The 24,728-nt window shown below is 48.0% G+C and overlaps 2 pseudogenes; one reads left to right on the forward strand and one right to left on the reverse strand.

Moving 5' to 3' along the window:
• Positions 1 to 1,013: 1,013 nt before the first annotated feature.
• On the reverse strand, positions 1,014 to 12,011 carry LOC119283836 (annotated as a pseudogene).
• LOC119290345 lies at positions 7,281 to 7,419 on the forward strand (annotated as a pseudogene).
• Positions 12,012 to 24,728: the final 12,717 nt, after the last annotated feature.

Below are 24,728 nucleotides of genomic sequence, written 5' to 3' on the forward strand. Positions count from 1 at the left end.
ATTGTGTGGTGATCGGCGTCGCGAGGACGTCATCCATGATAAGATGATCCATGGTGACCGGCGCTGCGACGGCGTCGGTGGCGGTGAGTGGCCGGCTGTGGCGCTGCGACGGCATCGACAAGTGGCTGCAGGTGATCCGTATGATGATTGTGATATCAAGATTAGGAGGGTGAATGTTAGAGCTAATCTTGATATTTGTATTAGCATGTTTGAGTTTTGCATGTAGTCTAGTCTAGTGTGGTGTTCGTCCGACGAAGGCTTCAGGTGAGCGCGCCAAGGAGGTGAGATGCCAGGATGCCGTGTGAGGCGGCGAGCACGGCGAGATGCCGATGGTGCTGCGTGAGAAGCGGCAAGACGTATCAGAGGCTGGAGCCGTGATGGACTGCATCAAATTGGGTCGGGTGAACCGGCCGGTCGTTCTGTTTGTTGGACTAGCTGTTCATGCGTGAGTTCGTTTAGTCCTAGCCGAGAGTATTGTTGCTAGTAGTTGATGCATGCATGTAGTTGGCCTGGTCACAAGTGGTTACCGAGTCGTGTGCAACACTGGAGTGATTCCAGGAGTGGAGTACGTGGGAGTTAGTGGCCCATATGGTGCTCAAGTTGTTATCCTGTACTGGCTATTTAAGCACAACAAATGAATGAGAAAGATGAGGCCGAGAGGGCTGAGCAGAGAAACCATGTAGCCATTGTGGTTCAGCAAGGGAGTGTCTCTGGCAAAGCCGTTCCTCTTCCTTGGTATATGCGTGCGTTGTGTGTGTGAGTGTTCTTGTGGGAAGCCACCGAGGAGAAGAGTAGCTTGAGAGAGATGGAGAGTTGTGTGAGGCAGCTCAAGGTAGAAGAAGAAGTGGCGCTGCGAGGTGAGGCGGCGCCAACATCGTACTGGTACATACAAGTTCATAAAGAGAAATAATGAAGAGCAATGTAGTAAAGGAAACAGACACAGGAGCAAAGAGGGATCATCAAGCCTTCAGTTGCGTGATATCTTAGATGAATTGCACATACGATAATATGGTTCAAAAGTCAGGCAACGCCGTCCAAAAGTAGAGCCATGGTTGCTCGATGTAGCATATGTAAAAGGTCTGAGAGAGACCAGTAGGAACCTCCATGGAATGCCTTGCATGGTGTCTGAAGTGGAAGGCGCACATGTCGCCTTCTTTGATGTTTGCATCACGATGAAGCTCTGGCCAGTTTGTTGTGACGGTGGCCTTCTTGGCAGTTCTTTCAATGAGGCAGGAAATGATGGAGACATCACCATCCACAAGTTTGATTGGTAATGTATCATCATCTGGATTGATGCAGCCCTTGAGATACGTCTCCATAGCCCGAAAGCACTACAACATACAAAAAGTGAATGATAAAGGGCAGTGTAATGCTAGATAAAACGTTGTGTTTGTGTAGGTACCATAAATTCAGGAAAAGGACATCCAGAGGATGTAAAGCATCAGGATGCAACTACCCTTAGATATTTGGATAACATTTTCAAATTTCCATTATAATCATTTCAAAGTTTCAGTTCGATCAACATCTAGACTCATGAGTATAACTTAAAATAAGCTACACTCACTTTTTGGTATATTTCATAATCAACCACACCACATATATCAAGAGTTTGGTACATCACCATACTCTAGGTAGAAAGATGAGAAAGACAACCACACCACATATAACTTAAAATAAAGATACCCGCCGCGAGCCTCAACAATCATCGGACCGCATACATCGGTATGTATTATTTCCAGTAAGTCATTGGCTCGCTCCATTGTTCCGGAGAATGGAGTTTTATTCGCCTTGCCCATGAGGCATGATTCGCAAGTATCAAATGATTCATAATCAAGTTATTCCAAAAGTCCAACTACATGGAGTTTCTTCATGCGTTTTATACCAATATGACCTGAACGGCATTGCCACAAGTATATTGCACTATCATTGTCAACTTTGCATCTTTTGGCATCAATATTACGAATATGTGTATCACTACGATCGAGATTCAATAAACCATTAACATTTGGTGTATGACCATAGAAGGTTTTATTCATGTAAACAGAATAACAATTATTCTCTGTCTTAAATGAATAACCGTATTGCAATAAACACGATCCTATCTTGTTCATGCTCAACGCAAACACCAAATAACATTTATTTAGGTTCAGCACTAATCCTGAAATTATAGGGAGTGTGCGATGATGATCATATCAATCTTGGAACCACTTCCAAGACACATCATCACTTCACCCTCAACTTGTCTCCATTCATTCTGCAACTCCTGTTTTGAGTTTATAATCTTAGCAACCGAATATGTATCAAATACCCAGGGGCTACTACGAGCACTAGTAATGTACACATCAATAACATGTATATCAAATATACCTTTGTTCACTTTGCCATCCTTCTTATCTACCAAATATTTGGGGTAGTTCCACTTCTAGTGACCATTTCCTTTGTAGTAGAAGCACTCAGTTTCAGGCTTAGGTCCAGCTTTGGGATTCTTCATGGGAGTGACAACTTGCTTGCCATTCTTCTTGAAGTTCTTTTTCTTTCTCTTGTCCTTTTTCTTGAAACTAGAGGTCTTGTTAACCATCAATACTTGATGCTCTTTCTTGATTTCTACCTTTGCCGATTTCAGCATCGGGAAAAGCTCGGGAATTGTCTTCTCCACCCCTTGCATATTAAGTTCATCACGAAGTTCTAGTAGCTTGGTGATAGTGACTAGAGAACTCTGTCAATCACTATCTTATCTGGAAGATTAACTCCCACTTGATTATAGCGATTGTAGTACCCAGACATTCTGAGCATATGCTCACTAGCTGAGCTATTATCCTCCATCTTTTAGCCAAAGTACTTGTCAGAGGTCTCATACCTCTCGACATGGGCATGAGTTTGAAATACCAATTTCAGCTCTTGGAACATCTCATATGATCCGTGGCGTTCAAAACATTTTTGAAGTCCCGGTTCTAAGCCGTAAAGCATGGTACACTAAAGTATCAAGTAGTCATCATATCGAGCTTGCCAAACATTCACAACGTTTGCATCTACACCTGCCATAGCACTAGTGCAGAACCGGGCTATATCACCGGTTCGTAAGCCCCTTTAGTGACGGTTCTGTAACCGGCACTAAAGGGTGGGGACTAAAGGTCCCCCCTAGTCCCAGTTCAACACGAACCGCCACTAAAGGGCCACCACATGGCACGAGCCCGCGCCGGGGGCTGGGAAACCTTTAGTACCGGTTGGTAACGCCAACCGGAACTACAAGGTTTAGGGGGTTTTGGGTTTATGATTTCTTTTTCCTTTAATTTGTGTTTTCCATTTAATTCTTTTTCATTTGCTGGTATTTTACGATACTACATGTTGTACACGTTATGCATATATATAAATGGAATTTCTCGTAGAACCGATCATATATATATATATATATAGACACACACACACACACAATTTGGTATATACAATTTCTCCTACATGGAGGCATTACTGCGGTAGCGGGTAATGGAATTCTACTTTGGGATCTATGACCTGGTCGAGCAAAAATCCCACTATTTCTTCTTGAATTGCTCATACGCGATCCGTTGGTAGGAGCTTCTCCCACACCTCCTTGAACTTTAAAGAAGGAGATCAAATATGCATGTATTAGTTGTGTGTGTATATATATTAGATATCGATAATGATGTAAAAGTTGTGAATAGTGTTCTGGCAAACGTACCCATTGTTGTCTTTCAGATTTGCTCCTTTCGGACGCCATCATGCGAATGTTCTCGCGAACGTAGCATGCACATAAATCATTCCCTGACAACTGCTTCATGCACTTTACGAGAATAGAATTCAATCAGATAATAATTAATCAAGAATGATAACTAATGGTATTGAAACTAGAATTAAAAAAATGGTAGCTAGCTAGTACTACTTAATTAATTATACCTTGGGTCGATACAAATACAACTTTTTTTTCCGTTCGCCTTGAACCTCTTTGATGAAATTTTGCCAAGCCCTGCCCGGCAAAGAAAATGAATAAAGGAGTTATGAATTAGTTGATATCAGGAAATGACGAACTAAAGAGGCCGACATATAGTTCTATAACGATTGAAATTAGCTGTTGACTATCTCCTTCACGATTTCATACTGCTCGACTGGTTTAAGTAGCGAGTCCAACTATTGCATCTTCAACTCGAATGATTAACAAGATCCAGTGAAAACTACATGCGCACACATTTGCATGTATAAATTAAGCGGGCATGTCCATAACACTCATCGCCTACCCTAAACCCTATACATTTATTAATTAACATCTAGCTAGTAAGCAAAAACAAATTTGTAGTATAAGACAGTGTGACTCACCCGAAGTTGTAAGGAAGTAGTATATCTTGATTGGTATTTAGGCGCTTCAAGAACTCTAGGAAGCTTTTCTCTGTTTCATCTCGATAGAATTCCTGTTCCCATGTGGTTTGATTAACGGTATTTGGGTCAATGAACACAATGCCATAGCGTTCAACGTTTTTCATTTCATAGATCTTCATTCTGCATAATACCACAAAAAAGAATATAGTGAGGATAATTACAGGTAATGACCAACGAGCACTACAACTAGCTTGAGACTTAAAATACAGAAAGAAATTACTTACAGAGAAAGCAACTGACGAGAGATTTGTCGAGTGCGTCCATATTGAATAACTGAAACAGTTCTGTAAATTCAACATACAGAGCATTCTCATGGTAGTAATGCTCTGCCTTGATTTTCACCATGAGGGGCTCTCTATTGGTAGTCTTCGCAATTTTCATGTACCATTCATGCAATTCATACATTGTCCTTTAGAGCTTCTTGACCTCCTCAGGCTTGACCAAAGGTTTGCCACGGGCATATTTCCATTTTAGTTCCTGCTCTGTAAAAGTGTTCGTGGGCTCGAGCTCTAGGAGTTGTTCTACAGTGCATCCGATCTCTGCAGACTGCCTTCTATAATCGTCGGTTATTACCAGATGATCAGCCGCGCCGGTACTCATGTGTGTTGGTACATTGAGCGGGGGATCGATTGCACCGCCTGTTCTCCCAGCTGGGGAATAGTTTTCCCGTTTTTTTGGCAGCTGCTTGGCTGGAGCTTGAGCTCGACTCCTTCTTTTGTTGTGCTTGATATGCCTTCCTGATTTGGCGCTCATAGTCTAAGTCAACAGGCTTGGGAGCTGGTGCTTGAGCCATACGAATAAAGTGGTCAATGGCATGCTCAGGCACTTTCTCCTTTGACGGCGGTGGCGGTTTTGATCCAAAATGAGCGTCCACTTGCCTCCTGCATTCGGCTTCGTTTTCCGCTTCGGTCATGTCGTAAGGCCTTTTCGGAAGAGGCGCGGGGCTTGGACCAAATTGGAATCTCTTGCCTCCTGTACTTGTACCGCTAGCCGACATAGCTAGGCGGCTCTGTTCCGCTGTTGCTTAGGCGGCGGAGACGGCTTACGCGGTGCCTGACTTGGAGGAGGAGGACCGGGCTGACGCGGTGCCGGACTTGGAGGAGGAGAAGTGGGCTCATACGGTGCTGGACTTGGAGGAGGAGGAGTGGCCTCACGCGTTGGCGGACTTGAAGGAGCAGGAGTCTGCAGAGGCGGTGGCTGATTTGGAGGAGCTGGAGTAGACTGCTGACGCGGTGGAGGAGCTGGAGTAGAAAGCATCGACTTTTCATCAGGCAATAAATAAGCATTGTGGTGCAAAATCAAATCAAATCAAATAGGTGGTAGGCAGCTAGATATCCACCTTGGCAATACCCGACTTCTTTGTCGATCCACGCGTACACAGCTAGAATATCCCATAACTTGGAGAGATTCTCTTTCTTGTCGTAGAAGAGCATGGAGCGGTCAGTGCGTAGAACATGAAGACCTGTATATTAATATTATCCCCACGACATGACATAGTCGTGGATAATCCTCATTAGAATAATGATGCTGGAAGTAGGAACTTGAGTAATGGATTTGGTGTATACCGATTTGGTGTAGCGTAAGCTTCCACTCGATGGTGTGTTTATCCGTGAGACGGTGGTTTGCAGACGACGACGACGACTCGTCGGCCTCATCTCCATTCCTGCTGCTGCCTTGCTGGTCCGGAGTGGCTGCTTCGAGTAAAAAACCAAAGGGTCCTTGATAGGCACGCCATCCTCAGTTATGATGGGGCGGTGATGATTTTGCCGCTGCCGACGTGAGGATCCATGTGTTTGCATTGTTCCTTCTATCTACTCCCTCCGTTCCGAAATAATTGTCTTTCGAGCCATCTCAAATGGACTACAACATACGGATGTATGTAGACATGTTTTAGAGTGTAGATTCACTCATTTTGCTCCGTATGTAGTCATTTGTTGAAATTTCTAGAAAGACAATTATTTCGGAACGGAGGGAGTAGAATATATCGGTCACACATGGACATGGTGTTAAGCAGCAGAGCGATACATGATGCTCCCTCCGTTCGGAATTACTTATCGCAAAAATAAATAAAGATGAATGTATCTAGAACTAAAATATGTCTAAATACATTCATTTTTCTGACAAGTATTTTCAAACGGAGGGAGTACATGATATGCTGCATTTCAGTTAACACATAACATTTGAGTTAATGGTAAGTGTTAACGAATAGGCTTGTGTGTAAATTGACAAGTGTCATGGTGTGGCTGTATTGCGTGCGTGTTGTATGTACATGGCAGGTTGTTAGGCTAGGAGATCTTATCTCTAGTATAGCTTGGAGTAGAAGTCAAGAATAGCAACAACCAGCCGATCTTGTAATGTCTTTCTTTCTTACATGGTAATCAGAGCCTACCTCGAATTCATCCATGGCAAGCTCTTCGGCGAACTCCTTCCCCTCATCTCCGTTTGCACACACCGCAACAAAGAAGCTTACGAGAGGGAACGAGGCGCTATGGCGCGCCACCGTGCTCTCGGCTATCCGAGGGGCGCAGATGGCGGCCTTCCTCGACGTTGAGCAGGTGGTGCCCCCGATGAACATTGAAGTCTCTAGCGACGACGGCAAGACCAAGTCCAAGGCCCCAAATCCGGCGTTCAGTGCGTGGTACGCGCGCGATCAGCAGGTGTTCTCTTACCTGCTGACCACGCTGCCCCGCGAGATGGCCGTCCAGGTGGCACCGTGCCACACCGCAGCAGAGCTGTGGAACACGGTGCAGGGCATGCTGGCATCGCATACCCGTGCGTAGACCATCAACGTCAGGATCGCGTTGGCAAATCTTCAGAAGGGCAACATGACTATCACTGAATATGTTGGTAAGGTCCGTACCCTTTGTGATGAACTAGCTGCTTCAGGGAAGAAGGTGGACGAGGAGGATGTCGTCTCTCACATCCTCGCAGGACTAGACGAGGAGTTCGACCCCGTGGTGTCTGCCATGTGCTCTAGGGTTGAGCCCGTCGGGGTTCCGGAGTTGTACTCGCAACTCCTAAGCTTCGAGACTCGCATGAACCTACGCGGCGGGTCTTCTCAGTCATCGGCAAACGCGGCGACACATGGGCGCGGTCGCGGCCGCGGTGGTGGTGACCGCGGTGACCGCGGGCGCGACTTCAACAACAGGCAAGGCGGCGGCGGTGATCGTGGCCGTGGCCCCTTCTCCAAGCCACCGAACCATGGCAACCCTGGAGGCAACAACGGCAGCAGCGGCAACTACAACAACAACGCCGCAATACCAACGTGCCAGATCTGTGGCAAGGTTGGTCACCCAGCGTGGAAGTGCTGGAAGCGTTACGACTCCTCCTATCAAGGGGGGGGGGGAGGAACACTCTGCAGACATGGCGGCTCCTCAGTATGGTGTTGACACCAACTGGTACCTGGACAGTGGTGCAACGAACCATATCACAGGAGATCTAGAGAAGCTCACCATCCGGGATCGGTACACAGGAGACGACCAAATCCACACCGCGAGTGGGTCAGGTATGACTATAGCACACATTGGTCAATCTCATATTTCTACTCCCGAACGTGATCTTCTCCTCAAAAATGTCTTACATGTTCCTGAGGCTGATAAGAGTTTAATCTCTGCAAGCCGACTTGCTATTGACAACAACTCTTTCGTTGAAATTCACCCCTATTCTTTTCTTGTAAAGGATCGGGCAACGAGGAGGGTGCTGCTGCAAGGCAGGGGTAGGAGAGGCCTATACCCTGTCAAACACATGGGACAAGGCACCAAGAAGCACGTGCTCAGTGCCATACCCTCCTCGGATAGATGGCACCGGCGCCTAGGGCATCCTTCATCAACCATAGTTAGCAAAATAATTAGCAAGAATAAGCTCCCATGTGTCAAATCTTTCAATTCTGAAGTTATTTGTGATTCCTGTCAACTGGGCAAAAGCCATCAGTTGCCCTATCCGAACTCAATAAGTGAATCAAAGTTTCCTTTGGAACTTATTTTTTCTGATGTGTGGGGTCCAGCTGTTGAATCAGTAGGTAGAAAGAAATACTACGTGAGCTTTATAGATGATTTCAGTAAGTTCACGTGGATCTACCTAATCAAACATAAGTCAGAAGTTTTCCAAAAATTTCATGACTTCCAAAATCTTGTTGAACGACAATTTGATCGCAAAATTCTTGCTCTCCAAACAGACTGGGGAGTGGAGTATGTGAAACTAAATTATTTCTTCACAAAAGTTGGGATATCCCATCACGTTTCCTGCCCTCATGCACATCAGCAAAATGGGTCAGCAGAACGTAAACATCGACATATAGTCGAAGTTGGTCTCTCTCTTTTAGCTCAAGCAAGCATGCCACTTAAATTCTGGGATGAGGCTTTCATAGCTGCTACATATCTCATCAACAGACTACCAAGCAAAGTGATCAACTTTGAAACTCCTCTTGAAAAATTATCTCATGAAAAGCCTAATTACTCTTCTCTTCGCATCTTTGGATGTGCTTGCTGGCCGAACTTACGCCCATACAATACCCACAAGCTCCAGTTTCGCTCCAAACAATGCGCCTTCTTAGGCTATAGTAATTTGCACAAAGGTTTTAAGTGCTTAGACATCTCTTCCGGCCGAGTCTATATTTATAGGGATGTTGTGTTTGATGAAACAGTGTTTCCTTTCTCCACTTTGCATCCTAATGCCGGTGCACGTTTACGTGCTGAAATTCTTCTTCTTTCCCCGGAGCTTTTGTATCCAACTGATCATGGGGGAGATAAATATGTTGATGATCATTTGGCTAATAGTCATAAACCTGATGCTAACGGAAACAGTGAAAAAAATGCAGTTCAAATATGTGATTTCATGCAGAACTTGGCTGGTAGTACAGGCGCAGGACACGAGGATGATCCGGCTGACACAGTTCAGGGTGCGGATCCTGAGAGATTTGGCGGAGGTGGCGCAGGAGCAGATGCAGCGGATCCCGGCGCGGATTCCCCTGCATGCAACGGGACAAGCCAGTCATCGTCTGGCACATCACCAGATGCTGCGGCGCGGTCGGGTGGAACGGGCCCGCGCCCACCAGGCACTGCGGCGCGGTCGGGCGAAACGGCCCCGCGCCTGTCGCCATCCGCCAGTTGGCACGAGCCGGCTGGGCGTTGGTCACCTGGCGCGCGGATGCATGATGGCGCGGACAGTTCCGTGCGGGCTCCTGATCGCGCGGCTCTCGAGGAGGATTCGTCCTCACCAGTACGAGGAGGCGGCTCGCCCTCCAGATCGTCTGCAACTGCAAGATCGCCTGTGGCTACTGAAGCTGGATCAACCGTGGCTGCTGGTGCGTCCAGCACGAGTACAACTACACGCGTAACACGCTCTCAACGAGGTATTGTCAAACCGTTGGTACCCAAGGATGGCACTGTTAGGTACAATAAAAATTTTAAGTTTGCAAACTTTGCTTCCACCGGTGAACCAGAAAATGTGATAGAAGCTTTGAATGATAAGAGTTGGAAAAATGCTATGAATATTGAGTATGATGCATTGGTGAAAAATCAGACGTGGCATCTTGTTCCACCTAAGTCAGGGAGGAACATTATTGACTGCAAGTGGGTGTATAAAATCAAGAAGAAAGATGATGGTACAATAAACAGATATAAAGCTAGGTTGGTAGCTAAAGGGTTTAAACAATGTTATGGTATTGACTACGAGGATACTTTCAGTCCAGTAGTAAAGGCTGCTACTATCAGGCTTGTTCTGTCTATTGCTGTTTTCAGGGGATGGAGCCTTCGCCAATTGGATGTACAGAATGCGTTTTTGCATGGCGTTCTCGAGGAAGAGGTCTACATGCGGCAACCACTAGGTTTTGAGCATAGTTCTAAGCCACATCATGTATGCAGTCTGGACAAGGCTTTGTATGGTTTGAAGCAGGCACCAAGAGCATGGTACTCGAAGCTGAGCTCAAAACTACAGCAACTTGGCTTTCGGCCATCAAAGGGAGACACTTCTTTGTTCTTCTTCAGGAGTGGAAAAGTGACAATGTTTATGTTAATTTATGTTGATGACATAATTGTTGCTAGCTCTTCACAAGATGCCACTTCAACTTTGTTAAGAAACTTGAAAAATGAATTTGCACTTAAGGACTTGGGAGAACTACACTATTTTCTAGGCATTGATGTTAAGAAGGTGCAAGATGGTATTTAGCTCACTCAAGAAAAATATCCCTCAGATATATTAAAGTGTGTTGGAATGAAAGATTGTAAGCCTTCCAGCACACCCATGTCCACTACTAAAAAACTGTCGTTGCATGAAGGAAATTTATTAAGTCTAGAAGAGGGAACCAGATATCGAAGTATAGTTGGGGCACTTCAGTACCTAACACTGACAAGGCCAGATATTTCATTCTCTATTAATAAGGTCTGTCAGTTTTTACATGCACCTACTTCTGTACACTGGACAGCTGTAAAAAGGATTTTAATATATATACAAGGTAGTGTTGGAACTGGTTTAAAATTATGCAAGTCTCCATCAACTACAGTAAGTGTCTTCTCTGATGCAGACTGGGCTGGATGCCCTGATGACAGAAAATCCACGGGAGGTTTTGTTGTTTTCCTTGGTTCTAACCTTATATCTTGGCATGCAAAGAAACAGGCAACTGTCTCACGTTCCAGCACTGAAGCAGAATACAAGTCTTCGGCAAATGCAACGGCTGAGGTAATGTGGATTGAAACATTGCTTGATGAGTTGGGCATTCACAGATCACATGTGTCATGTTTGTGGTGTGATAATCTTGGTGCAACTTATCTGTCAGCAAATCCTGTGTTTCATGCAAGGACAAAGCATATAGAGATTGATTTTCACTTTGTTCATGAAAGAGTTGCACAAAAATTGTTGGATATAAAGTTTATTCCAACTGGAGATCAACTTGCTGATAGTTTCACTAAACCACTTCAAGTTCGACAATTGCAAGCCTTCAAGAACAATCTAAACCTTGACATGTTGAGATTGAGGGAGGATGTTAACGAATAGGCTTGTGTGTAACGTGACAAGTGTCACAGTGTGGATGTATTGCGAGCGTGTTGTATGTACATGGCAGGTTGTTAGGCTAGGAGATCTTATCTCTAGTATAGTTTGGAGTAGAGGTCAAGAATAGCAACAACCAGCCGATCTTGTAATGTCTTGCTATATATGAACACGCACGCATCCCTGCCGAGGGGCATACGCTTAATCTCTTTCTTTCTTACAGTAAGGATGTTGTTGAAGCATTGACAAGTAGTACCTTCTTGCTTGCTTGATGTGGTCGCGGTCACCGAAGGTGCTGTGGGATGGAAGCAGCCGAGCAGGAACTCCCAGACCTCTCCCCTAATTGCGGGTGCACATCCTAGTACTCCCTCCGTCCGAAAATACTTGTCATCAAAATGGATAAAAGAAGATGTATCTAGATGTATTTTAGTTCTAGATACACTCTTTTTGTCCATTTTGATAGTCGGACGAATTGCTCCAAAACAGACAGAGCAAGGGAAGAAAGCAAAGAAAGAAAGAGGAAAAGAATAGACCTTGATCTTGAACTTGGTGTCAGGGACGTTGTGGGCGCAGTCGGCGCGCAGCTGGTAGAAGGTGGAATCCGACGACGACGCCGATTCCTTGTGCCGCCGCAGCATCCTCCCTTCCCTCCCCTTCCCTTGGTGGTGTTGGATCTTGGGCAGCAGAGCAGAGCAGAGCACTTCTGGATCTTGCTTCTTCTCTTTGATTCAATTCCGATTCCGATTCCGAGAGCAGGAGCAGATTGGAATGGAGGTGGAGGGGAAGGAGAATAAATGAATGAATGAATAGATCCGTACGCTGGCCTGGCTGGTGCCGGTGGAGATGCCGGCAGTCGTGGCTTTCCTGGTGGAGAGGAGATGAGAGAAGACAAGACAAGAGAAGAGAGCCAAGTCGTAGCAGAGGTAGGGAGGACTTGTTGCGAAAAGCTCCTTTGGTGCACCGCGTCCAATGGTATGCATATCCTCACCAGTCGGTTGCATGTGGATCATCGTTTCACATTAATGGCACAATGTATAGGAGCCATGCAGCAGGCTGTATTGGCCGCGTAATGTACCCGGTTTGGTCATGGATTCCACCGCATGCGCAGCAGATGTCCCGCGAACCAGCACCTAGAGAGGCCGCAATTTAGAACAGCTAGCAAATTGTACCAACTCGCCCCGAGCATAAGTTAGACCAATATAAATTCTGCCAACTGGCTCTTCTAGATCGTTTGGCTGGTTTAGCAAACTAACTATTCTGCACACAATTAGCTGTCCATGTTGACAATTCTTTATAGACGTTTAATGCAACAAATAGATGTTACATAGCACCGCTCTTTTAGTCTAATCAAGTGAGTTTAATCGTCGATCGCGTGCATTGTTAAACGAGACTCGCAGTCATATTCATGCATTGGCGATATGGCACTAGTAGAAAAACACCTATTAGTCCCGATTCGTAAGGGCCTTTAGTCCCGGTTCGTTAGGGCCTTTAGTCTCGATTCATGAACCGGGACTAATGGGTCGTTACTAATACCTCAACCCATTAGTCCCGGTACAAACACGAACCGGGACAGATGTGCCTCCACGTGGCCGGTCCACCGAGCCCAGGCAGGGGGGCCTTTGGTCCCGGTTGGTGGCACCAACCGTGACCAAAAAGTATTCACGCGTCAGCATTCCAGTGGCTGGGTTTTTTTTTGAAAGGGGGGGAGGGGTGTTGGGGGTTTTGGGGGTTAATTTACGTGTTTCATATATTGTGTTAGCTAGCTAATTAATAGAGAGAAGTGTCCTCTCTTATGTCCGTGCTTGGTCGACGCTATGTACTATATACATATAGCCCTCAAGACGCTAGCTAGTAAGAAAATGAAGGGAACCATTGAGTACAGAAGTTCGTCATGCATACCGAGAGAAATGATCGATCGACCTCTCCTTCTCCAAAGATTGGTCGAACAACAAGTTTTCGTATCATGTACGTCCGACGCTACTGGCTATATACACGTACAATATATAAGATCTCTCAATTACAGTCCCCTAGTATTTGAAATCAACTTCCACATGGTATTCTCCGGCTTTATTGATGACGTGGTCAAGAAAGAATCCCGCCAATTCCTCTTGAATTGCTTTCATGCGATCTGGTTCGAGGAGTTCATTCCGCATCTGCCACGTCTAATTTGAAGAAGGGGGTTAATTAATACACATATATGAATGAGACTCAGCAGAAATGATGGTGTAATAAAATGAAATTGTGAATATTATTGCTTACGCACTTCATATTGTCTTTGAGAGTAGCCCCGCTTGTTTTTCAAAGTCGCATTGTGGATGAACTCGCACACGTAGTATCCACAGAAATCATTCCCTTGTTCCTGCCACAAGCACTTTACGAGAAATAGAGGTCAATCAAACTGATAATGAAGCATTATAAATGGCATTGATGAAAGTATAGCTATAGAATCAACGGGAGATGCGGACAACTAGCTAGCCAGTAGTACTTACTTTCGGGTATGTACATCGCAGCTCCTTCGGCAGTCCCAGAGCTTGTGCGGTGAACTGTTTCCAAACCCTGCAAGACAAAGAAAATAATTATTATTACTTGAGATACCAGGAAATGAACAAAAAGTTGCCGATATGGTGCGATAATGATCGATTGAACTTACTTGCTGAGCATTTCAGTCAAGTCCGCATAGGTTTCGGGATCTTTCCGTCTCGAGTCTAAGACGGTTACTAGTCCACGCTCAAGCTTAATCTCTAGAAGAATATAGTGGTACCTGCGCACGCATGTATAACTCATCAATTATATTACTATAACCTCACTCGAGTAATAAGGGAAATCGAATATGCAAACGACAGTAACACTCACTTGCCGTTGTAAGGAAAGAGTATGGTATCTTTGTTTTGATTTTTGATCAACGATTGTAGCAAGTTGTCCTCGGCCTATTTCACGTGCTTTTCAACCAGAAATACATCTATGATATTTGTGTTAATGAACCCAATATCATAAATTTCATTTTTTTGCACTCGACGATCTCCAATCTGCATAATATATTGAGGATAATTAATTATAAATACATGCAATGAAAGAGCCGAGCTATATATAGAGACTTAATGACAGAAATAGTACTTACAGGCAGTAGCAAAAGACCGTTAATTTATCGAGGGCCTTTTGATTGAAGAACTCGAAGAACTCCTCAAATGGAACATGCAACACATCATTTCCAACGAGGTCGTGCTCCTCTTTAATTCTCAGATACAAAGTATTCGTCCCCCCAGACTCTCTGCAGGTTTTCATGTACCAAGTATGGAATCTTCGCATCATCGTTGTTAGAGATTTTTCATCTTTAACGAGAGGCTTCCCGTACTCGTATTTGTGTTATTCCACCTCCATGAAATCAGGAAGTGCATCGTCAGGCAGGTAATCTTGTAGATTGCCATAACCGGCCACCATCCCCAGAACATTAGCGATGATGTTGCCGCTAGACACATTGAGCGGGGGGCACGATTGGTTTGCTTGATCGCCGAGCTGGTCAATTTTTTTCGCAGCTGCTCGTTCTTTTGCTCTTTGATGTCTGACAGTACTTCCCGACCGCTCCGCTTGGAGATATGTCTGTTCAGTAATGCGCTCATAGTTGGTTCTCGGCGGAGACTTTGCCGGTTTCCTCAGGGCATCAAGAGTGCGCTTTGCTTTCACCGGATCTACCTTCTCCTCCGGAGGTGGATGTCTCTTTGCTTTCACCCCTTCAAAGAACTCCTTCACATGGGTCTGCACGATCATATTGTTTTCCTCCTCGGTCCTCTCGTACGGTAACTTCTCTAGAGGCTTTAGAGGTGGACCGTATCTGTATTGCCTCTCTCTTCTTCTTGCGCTGCTAGACGCCGGAGCAGACGGAGCGGCTGCGGTGTCTGTCATCTTTCGTGCTTGCTTACGAGGCGGAGGAGAAGGACTACGACGCGCCGGAGCAGCCGGGGTGGCGGCGGGTCTCTTCCGCCCTTGTTGGCGAGGCGGAGAAGGAGGAGGCTGCTGGCTGCTGGGGAGCGCCGGCGCAGGCGGAGAAGGAGGCGGAGTGCCGCCACGCGCCTGAGAAGGAGGCGGAGTGCCGCCACGCGTGCCCTGATCGTCACTCGCCGGAGGAGGAGGCGGTGGAGGAGGCGGAGTGCCCTGACTCGCCGGAGGAGGAAGAGGAGGCGGAGGCGTCCAGTTCGGAAGGTTGATGAGCTCCTTCCACCATAGGCATGGAGTCTTCAGAGCAGAACCCAGCCTAGTCTCCCCTTCACCGGTAGGTTGGTCGAGCACGAGGTCCTCAAATCCCTCCGTTATTTCATCCACCATCACCTTAGCATATCCTTCTGGAATCGGCTGGCAGTGATAAGTTGTGCCGGGTCCACTAGGATAAACTTGGCCAACAGCCGCCTTGACCTTCAAATTCATCCATCGCGCCATAATGTGGCAATTTTGAGACTCCGTGATCACATCCACGGGATAGCTGGCAGGAGCCGTCAAGACATGCTCCAGCTGAAGCAGCTCGGTGGAAGCCACGCTGCTTCTCCGCTGAGATGGCGGGGTAGCTTCGGGGGAAGCTTCGGCGGGTTGTTTGTTGCGATCTGCTGCTTCTCGTTCCTCTTCTCGTTCCTCTAGCCCCATTACCCTTTCGTGCAGCCCCTGCAGTTGGTCCTGCTCCAGTTTCTTCCTCCTCTCGTGGGTTTTGTAACCCCCTGCGTCCGGAAAACCAACCTTCCATGGAATGGAGCCTGGCGTGCCTCGTGTCCGTCCAGGGTGCTTAGGATTCCCAAGGGCCATTGTGAGCTCGTCCTTCTCCCTGTTTGGAAGGAACGTCCCTCGCTGCGCTGCATCGATATAGTGTCGAAGGTTCTTGACTGGTATTTGCAGTTGCTCGTCCGTCCATTGGCACTTCCCTATTACAGGGTGCAAGGTTCCGCCAGCCCCGAAGAACCAAGTCCGACAACGGTCTGGCCAGTACATTGTCTCTGGTTCGATCCCTTTTTCAAGCAGATCATGCTCAGCCTTGGACCACTTAGGCCGGGCTTTGAGGTAGCCACCTGACCCCGTGCGATGGTGAAGCTTCTTCTTCGCAGCATTTTGCTTGTTTCTCGTCGACATCTTCTTACTCTTTTCCGATGTCTTGTAGGCCACAAATGCGGGCCAGTGATCTTTGATCTTCTCATATTTGCCGATGAATTCTGGTGTCTTTTCTTTCTCGACAAACTGGTTCAGCTCTTTCCTCCACCTCCTCATTAGGGTTGCCATCTTCTTAAGAGCACAAGACTTGATTAATTGCTCTTTAACTGGCTTCTCCGGATCCACCTCTGGCGGTAGGGTGAAATTTGCCTTCAGCTGAGTCCAAAGATCTTCTTTCTGCATATCATTGACATAAGACACAGTCGGTGTCAAAACCGGCGGGTCTCGGGTAGGGGGTCCCGAACTGTGCGTCTAGGCGGATGGTAACAGGAGACAAGGGACACGATGTTTTTACCCAGGTTCGGGCCCTCTCGATGGAGGTAAAACCCTACTCCTACTTGATTGATGTTGATGATATGGGTAGTACAAGAGTTGATCTACCACGAGATCAAGGAGGCTAAACCCTAGAAGCTAGCCTATGGTATGATTGTTGTAATGGTTGTGTTCATCCTACGGACTAAAACCCTCCGGTTTATATAGACACCGGAGAGGGCTAGGGTTACACAGAGTCGGTTACAATGGTAGGAGATCTACATATCCGTATCGCCAAGCTTGCCTTCCACGCCAAGGAAAGTCCCATCCGAACACGGGTCGAAGTCTTCAATCTTGTCTCTTCATAGTCTTGGAGTCCGGCCGATGATGATAGTCCGGCTATCCGGACACCCCCTAGTCCGGGACTCCCTCAGTAGCCCCCGAACCAAGCTTCAATGACGATAAGTCCAGCGCGTATGTAGTCTTCGGCGTTGCAAGGCGGGTTCTCCTTTAAGTTCCATGTACCTGCCGAACAGTGTCCGACTTCCTTAATGTTGCACTTCTTGGCTTCCATGCCCAATAATGGCCTTCTTCCACGCGTCGCACGAATGCGAAAAGCCAGGGTATCTTTTATGTTTTACCCCCTAGCTGCGCAAATAATCTGCCTATAAGAGAGGCAAGAATCCAGATCCAAAATCACCATCTTCCTTCCGCGAGTACTCATCGGAGCGCTTCTGACCAAAAATCCATTCCATCATGGACCGTCGACGCGGCTCCTCTTCTCGCGCTCCCATCCCACTGCCAGGAGATTGGAGGAGATGTTCTGTCCCGCACAACAAGCTGGTGACGCTCCAAGCGGAGGGATATCTCCCTCCGGCCTTCATGGTTCCGGTTCGAGCCGGGCTGGCCACCTACAAAGGTGGGAAGCAAGCGGAGGCTACCCCAAGTCCCAACAAAGGGGAGCGGGTATGCTTCGTCCCCTATCTGATAAGGGGCTCGGATTTCCTATACATCCGTTCCTCCGCGGGCTCCTAGAGTTCTACGGACTCCAGCTCCATCACCTCATGCCCGCCTCTATTCTGCATATCGCGGGTTACGTAGCTCTTTGCGAGCTATTTCTGGGCGTCGAGCCCCATTTCGCGCTGTGGAAGAGTTTGTTCTGCCTTGTACCCCGCTCTCACGAGGGGTCCATATATCAAGTGGGCGGTGCCGAAATATGGCGCATTGCCGGGACCGGATATCCATCCGGAACCCCTAAGAAGGCGTCCGAAGACTGGCCTTCAGAATGGTTTTATGTAGAAGACGCTCCGCTGCCGGACCCTGTTCGGATCGGCCTTCCGGAGTTCAGTAATGCTCCTCTGAAGAAACGCCTGAGCTGGCGCCCACGGAGCCCCCAGCTGGAGGAAGACAAGAGCGTCCATTATTTGATGGGACGGATAAGGTTACTGGCCCATTCTGAATTGACCATGATTGGAGTCATGGCAATGTGCATTATGCGGGGGGTGCAGCCGCTGCAATACAGGGGCCACCCTATGTGGGATTTCAACGGGGAGGACGATGCCACCCATCATGGCCGCAAAGGGCCGGGATCGGCCGAAGACCTGGTGAAGATCCTGTCCGGCCTGTACAAGGGGGAGAAGGAGCATTTCCTCCAGACGAGCCCGTTGAATGGGTTCTCCATGAATAACCCTCGGCGTTGGGTAAGCGAACACTTTGTGTGTCCGACCCATGCTTTCAAAGTTTAAGTTTCTTACATTATGCTTTCGACGCAGGAGCTGCGTCGGGTTGTGGAGGGCATGCATAGTCCGGCTCCGCAACCCGAGGATCCAGAGAGATCCCAGGATCCGGCCTCCGAAGAGGACCCGGACATAAAGGTGGAGCTAATCGACGGGGTGTTCCACCAACTCAGCATGGATAATGCTTTAGTCGCCATTACGGCTGACTACCCTGGCCTATATCCGGCTTCCCAGGTGATTGCGACCGAAGTCCTGGCACCATTATTTCTTCCTTGCTCATTTCTGACCACCGTATACGATGGTGTTTTGCAGGAGGCGCCTTCAAGGCGGGAAGCCGAGCCCGCGGCGGCTGGCCAACAAGGGTCAGTCCGGCCCAGTAGGCAGAAGAGGAGCGCGACGCGGATCGAAACGTCACCGCAACGGTATAGCTCACGGTTTGTTATTTTAGAACAACGTTCCCAGGAAGTGTTTGAATGCTCATGACTTTTGTTGGAGAAAAAGCGCCCGCCGGACTGTGGGCGTAGAGGTTGCCAACCCAGCCTCTGCCAGCCAGGCTCCAACACCTGGTCGGGAGGGGGAGGCGAGTGCAAGGCGCGAGCCGGATACTCCACCAACGGAGGATGCCGACAGACTGTCCGCCACCAAGTCTGAGGAGGAGAGCGCCATGAACCACAGGCGCCGCCAGACAGTTTTTCGTGACGCGTGCTTCTCCCCTGAGGCGTTGAATGCCTTTAATGCGGGGGATGCACACCTCCGTGCTGCTCAAGATGGTTTAACCAGAGCCACGGAGCAGTATGTAAAAGACATACATGTAAGAGATTTTAATAGTTGCATATACCAGTAGCCCCCGAGACTTAAAGTAGTTATATTAACTGATTTAAGGATCATTTGAAATGCAGGATCTTACAGAGAAGAATACCCAACTATCTCAGGAGCTGCAAGAGTGTAAGGCCCAACTTGAGGCCGCACTTGCTGCCGCAGGAGGAAACACAGGGACCCCTCCTGGTAACACATTATTTAAAAAAGATAAGTGGTGTGCGGCATGCGTGCAAGTCTAACAATGACATTGCAGGTGCTGCCGGACAGGATCCGGACAGGCAAGAACTACTGCGCCAGCTGAAGGCCGGCGAGAGGGTGCTGACGAAGGTGCAGAAGGAAAGGAACAAGCTTCAGGATGCCCACGCCCAGCTTGGAGAAGAGCTGAAAGGTGTTCGGGCCGAGCTGTCTGTCTCCGTTAAGGAGAATCAGCGGCTTCGTCGCGGCATCTATAATAAGTGCTTGAGCGAACTCCTTTGAAAAGAAGAGTTCGGCAAGGAAGTCAATTGACAAAATATGTCTGTAGGTGTGCTCACAGGTCACCCTGCGGAGGAGATGCCCGTATCAACGGGTGATCAACTTCCCGAGCTGGTGCAACTGCTCGAACGAGTTCGGCAGGCAATGAGCGGCGTTGTCCAGGCCTTATGGCCGTCCCTCTCCCTACCCGAGGGCCTTGAAGAGCTTGCGGAGAAGCTTCAGGGAGCGCGTCAGCGCTTCCGTTTATGGAAGATTTCGGCCTGCCGCCAAGGTGCCAGGGAGGCCTGGGCCATGGTGAAGACGCGGTACAAGAAGGCGGATCCCAACCACATGGCCGAGGTCGGACCTGTGGGGCCCGATGGGAAGGAGATCCCTATGAGTTTAGTGTACGGCCAAGTAGAGTTGGCCGCTAAATTTTCCCAACGGGACTGTAAATTAGACAGCCTGTTAGACGGGATTGAGGAGGAATACAGTCAGTCGATTTGACAATGTATTTTAAAATGACATGTAAAATGCCTTCTAGCCGGATTGTAGATCGTTTGTCTTTTCCGACCTTTTCGCTTCAACCTCGGGACCCTAGAGTCCGGAGTGTGCCCGAATACCTTCTCGGTTAAGAAACAACCGGGGCATGCATGGAGACCAGGCGTAGGGGTCATTAGTGCTTTATCAGACAAGTGCCCAACTAGTTATGTTATATTACATGGTTAGTAAGAAACATCTTCTAGGGAGAATAGTTCTGTTAAGGGTTCCTTTCCCTGGGAGGCATGCCCTAAAGTGCATGTCCGGACTGCGAAAAGAGCAGGAAAACATTTGGGGGCAGATAAATAAATAGGTAAAAAATCATCTTTCAAGTCACCGACCGAATATTCCCTTAAGAACGCTAGCTTTCGGCTTCACCCAGTCTGAGGTACACATCTGGCTGACCCGGCAGTAACAATCGCAGAGGTGCTCCCTTTACCTCCTAGCCGAACAATCGGGAACGTAGGGGTAAGCACAGGAGCCAGACAACCCAGCTTGGCCAAAACTTAAGTCATATCGATGCATATAATGGTGAATAAAAGGTACACGTGGAAGTTTGACATGTGTGCTGGGCATGAAGCCCTTATAATTAAGCTTCTGGTAAAGAAGCCCCTAGGTATAATGAGTGCGGATAGCACATCAATTGTGTGCGAACAATGCGCAAGTAGGCCTTTTAGGGCTTTTATGAATAGGGGTGAGAGAAAAAAGAGAAACAAAAGATAGCTGAAGTGTAAAAATTTGGACGGGGGAAGGGGACGAACTCATAGTCCGGCGCTAGGCATAGAATCTTCGGAGGCGGTCTGCGTTCCATGGGTTCGGCTCGAGTCGGTTGTCCGACGCATTTCGCAGACGGTACGCTCCGCCGGTCAAGACTTTATCGATAATGAAGGGGCCTTCCCATTTGGGCTTGAGCTTGTCCTTTTTCTTGTCCTCCAGGCGTAGAACTAGTTCGCCGACATTGTAAGTCTTAGCCTGTACTTCTCTGCTTTGGTATCTTCGAGCCTGCTGCTGATAGAATGCGGAACGAGCCTTTGCGACGTCGCGTTCTTCCTCCAATGCGTCCAAACTGTCCTGCCGATCCAGCTCGGCTTCTCCTTCTTCATACATGCGCACTCGAGCTGAGTCATGGATAATGTCGCAGGGCAAAACTGCCTCTGCGCCGTATACCATAAAAAATGGTGTGAATCTGGTAGTACGGTTGGGTGTTGTCCGTAGCCCCCAGAGTACTGAGTCGAGCTCCTCTACCCAGTGTGTGTTAGATTCCGTGAGGGACCGCACTAGTCTGGGTTTGATGCCGCTCATTATTAGACCATTTGCTCGTTCCACTTGACCGTTGGTTTGAGGATGATAGACTGAAGCGTAATCGAGCTTAATGCCCATATTTTTGCACCATAATTTAACCTCGTCGGCCGTGAAGTTCGTGCCGTTATCGGTAATGATGCTATGGGGGATGCCATAATGGTGTACTACCCCGGATATGAAGTCTATCACTGGTCCGGACTCTGCCGTTTTAACTGGCTTGGCCTCTATCCATTTGGTGAATTTGTCCACCATGACCAATAGGTACCTTTGCTTGTGGGTTCCCCCTTTAAGGGGTCCAACCATGTCAAGCCCCCAGACCGTGAACGGCTAGGTAATGGGTATAGTTTTGAGGGCGATGGGTGGCATATGGCTCAGATTAGCAAAGAGCTGACAACCGACGCATCTTTGGACTAAGTCCTGAGCATCTGCCCGGGCCGTCGGCCAATAAAATCCTGTACGGAATGCCTTTCCTACAAGGGCCCGAGCTGTGGCGTGGTGTCCGCCTAGTCCGGCATGGATTTCAGCCAGAAGGTTTCGCCCTTCCTCTTCGGAGATACACCTTTGAAGGACTCCGGTTGTGCTTTTCTTATAAAGTTCTCCCTCGTGGACCTTGTAGGCTTTGGATCGCCGAACTATGCAGCGGGCCTCATTTTGGTCTTCGGGAAGTTCCTGCCTAAGCAAGTAGGCTAGGAATGGCTCTATCCATGGGGCGATTACTGCCATTATTTCGTGGGCTGAAGGTGTTATTTCATCGGCTGAATCGCCGATTATGTCAGAATGTTTTGTGTCGGTTGGTGCGGCTGCTTCCGGTTTGTCATTTCAGGACTCCTCTTCCCATAGTACGGATGGCTTAAAGAGCCGTTCCAGGAAGATGTTTGGAGGGACAGTGTCACGTTTTGCGCCGATGCGTGCCAATACGTCGGCTGCTTGGTTATTATCCCGGGCTACATGGTGGAATTCAAGTCCTTCGAACCGAGCTGACATTTTTAGGACAGCGTTACGATAGGCTGCCATTTTCGGATCCTTGGCGTCAAAGTCTCCATTTACTTGGGATATTGCAAGGTTTGAATCCCCGCGCACCTCTAGGCGTTGAATGCCCATGGAGATTGCCATCCGGAGGCCATGTAAGAGGGCCTCATATTCGGCTACGTTGTTGGAGTCCGTGTACATTATCTGAAGCACGTATTGGACTGTGTCTCCGGTAGGGGACGTCAATACGACGCCAGCCCCCAATCCGGCCAACATTTTGGAGCCGTCGAAGTGCATAATCCAATTGGAGTATGCGCCGTACTCTTTAGGGAGTTCGGCTTCAGTCCACTCAGCGACAAAGTCAGCCAAGACTTGTGACTTTATAGCTCGCCGAGGTTTGTAAGTTATATCAAATGGTAAGAGCTCAATGGCCCATTTTGCAATCCTGCCCGTCGCGTCGCGGTTGTTTATAATGTCGTTGAGGGGTACTTCGGAGGCCACTGTTATCGAACACTCTTGAAAGTAGTGTCGGAGCTTCCGGGATGCCATGAACACCGCATACGCTATCTTTTGATAGTGCGGGTAACGGGACTTGCAGGGAGTTAAAACAGTGGATACGTAGTACACTAGTTTTTGAAGAGGGAATTTGTGCCCTTCTGTTTCTCGTTCGACGACGGGTACCGCGCTTAAAACTTGATGTGTTACCGCAATGTATAACAACATTGGTTCGCCCAGGTTAGGCGCAGCCAGGACCGGATTTGTTGCCAATATGGCTTTTATTTCTTCGAGTCCGGCAGTGGCAGCATCCGTCCACTCGAAGTGTTCGGTGCGCTTGAGGAGGCGATAGAGAGGCAGTGCCTTTTCTCCCAAACGGGAGATAAAGCGGCTTAGAGCCGCCATGCATCCAGTCAATTTTTGTATCTGTTTGAGTTCTTTTGGGATATCCAGTTGTGACAGAGCTCGGATCTTGGCTGGGTTTGCTTCAATTCCTCTACCGGATACAATGAAGCCCAGGAGCTTTCCGGCTGGTACGCCGAAAACGCATTTTTTCGGATTCAGCTTAATGTCATATGCTCGGAGGTTGTCGAATGTGAGCCTCAAATCGTCTACTAGAGTTTCGACGTGTTTGGTTTTGACGACTACGTCGGCTACGTATGCCTCTACTGTTTTGCCGATCTGGGTAGCCAGACATGTCTGAATCATGCGCTTATATGTTGCGCCGGCGTTTTTAAGTCCGAAGGGCATCATGTTGAAGCAGAATGGTCCATATGGAGTAATGAATGCCGTTGCGGCTTGGTCCGCTTCCGCCATCTTGATTTGATGGTAGCCGGACACTACTAGAAAAAGGGCTATAGATGGGATTGACACTAATGGCGCACCAGACAAGTGGTGCGCCATTAGTATATACTAATGGCACACCCCCTTCTGATGCGCCATTAGTGTTGAAACTACTAACGGTGCACCTGGCCCACGGTGCGCCATTAGTATCAATTTTTTTTGAACTAGTGCGCCTGTCCAAACATACTAATGGCGCATCCCTCCCCTACTCAACCGCCGCCGCCGACCCCCCGCACCCCTCCCCTACTCAACCGCCGCCGCCGACATTACTGTTTGATGATATTTTTAAAAAAATTATTACTGTCTTATAAAAAAATATTACTGTTATGATTTAAACAAGTTTGAACATATTTAAACACAAATAAGTATCAAACAACATTTTAAATGCATAAAAAAATTGTGGAGCCTGGGAATCGAACCCAGGACCTCCTGGTGTGAGAACTAGCTGCTGACCAGTCGATCTAGTAGAGAAGACTTGACATGTATCAGGTCAGGTGGTAGATAACTGTTGGCTCGAGCAGAAATAAAAATAAAATACTAATGGCGCACCAGGGTGAGGTGCGCCATTAGCATGTATGTACTTATGGCGCACCGAGGGGTGGTGCGCCATTAGTATTGTGCCGCCCCTACTTCGTACTGATCCCCTCTCTCTCCCTCGCCCTCGCCCGCGATCCCCTTCCCCGATCTCCTCTCCCGACGCCACCGTCGCCCCGCCCCGACACCACCGTCGCCCCGCCGCCCTCGACGCCACCGTCGCCC

The sequence above is a fragment of the Triticum dicoccoides genome, chromosome 4A (genome assembly GCF_002162155.2).
Source record: "Triticum dicoccoides isolate Atlit2015 ecotype Zavitan chromosome 4A, WEW_v2.0, whole genome shotgun sequence".
In the NCBI taxonomy this organism is placed as follows: Eukaryota; Viridiplantae; Streptophyta; class Magnoliopsida; order Poales; family Poaceae; genus Triticum; species Triticum dicoccoides.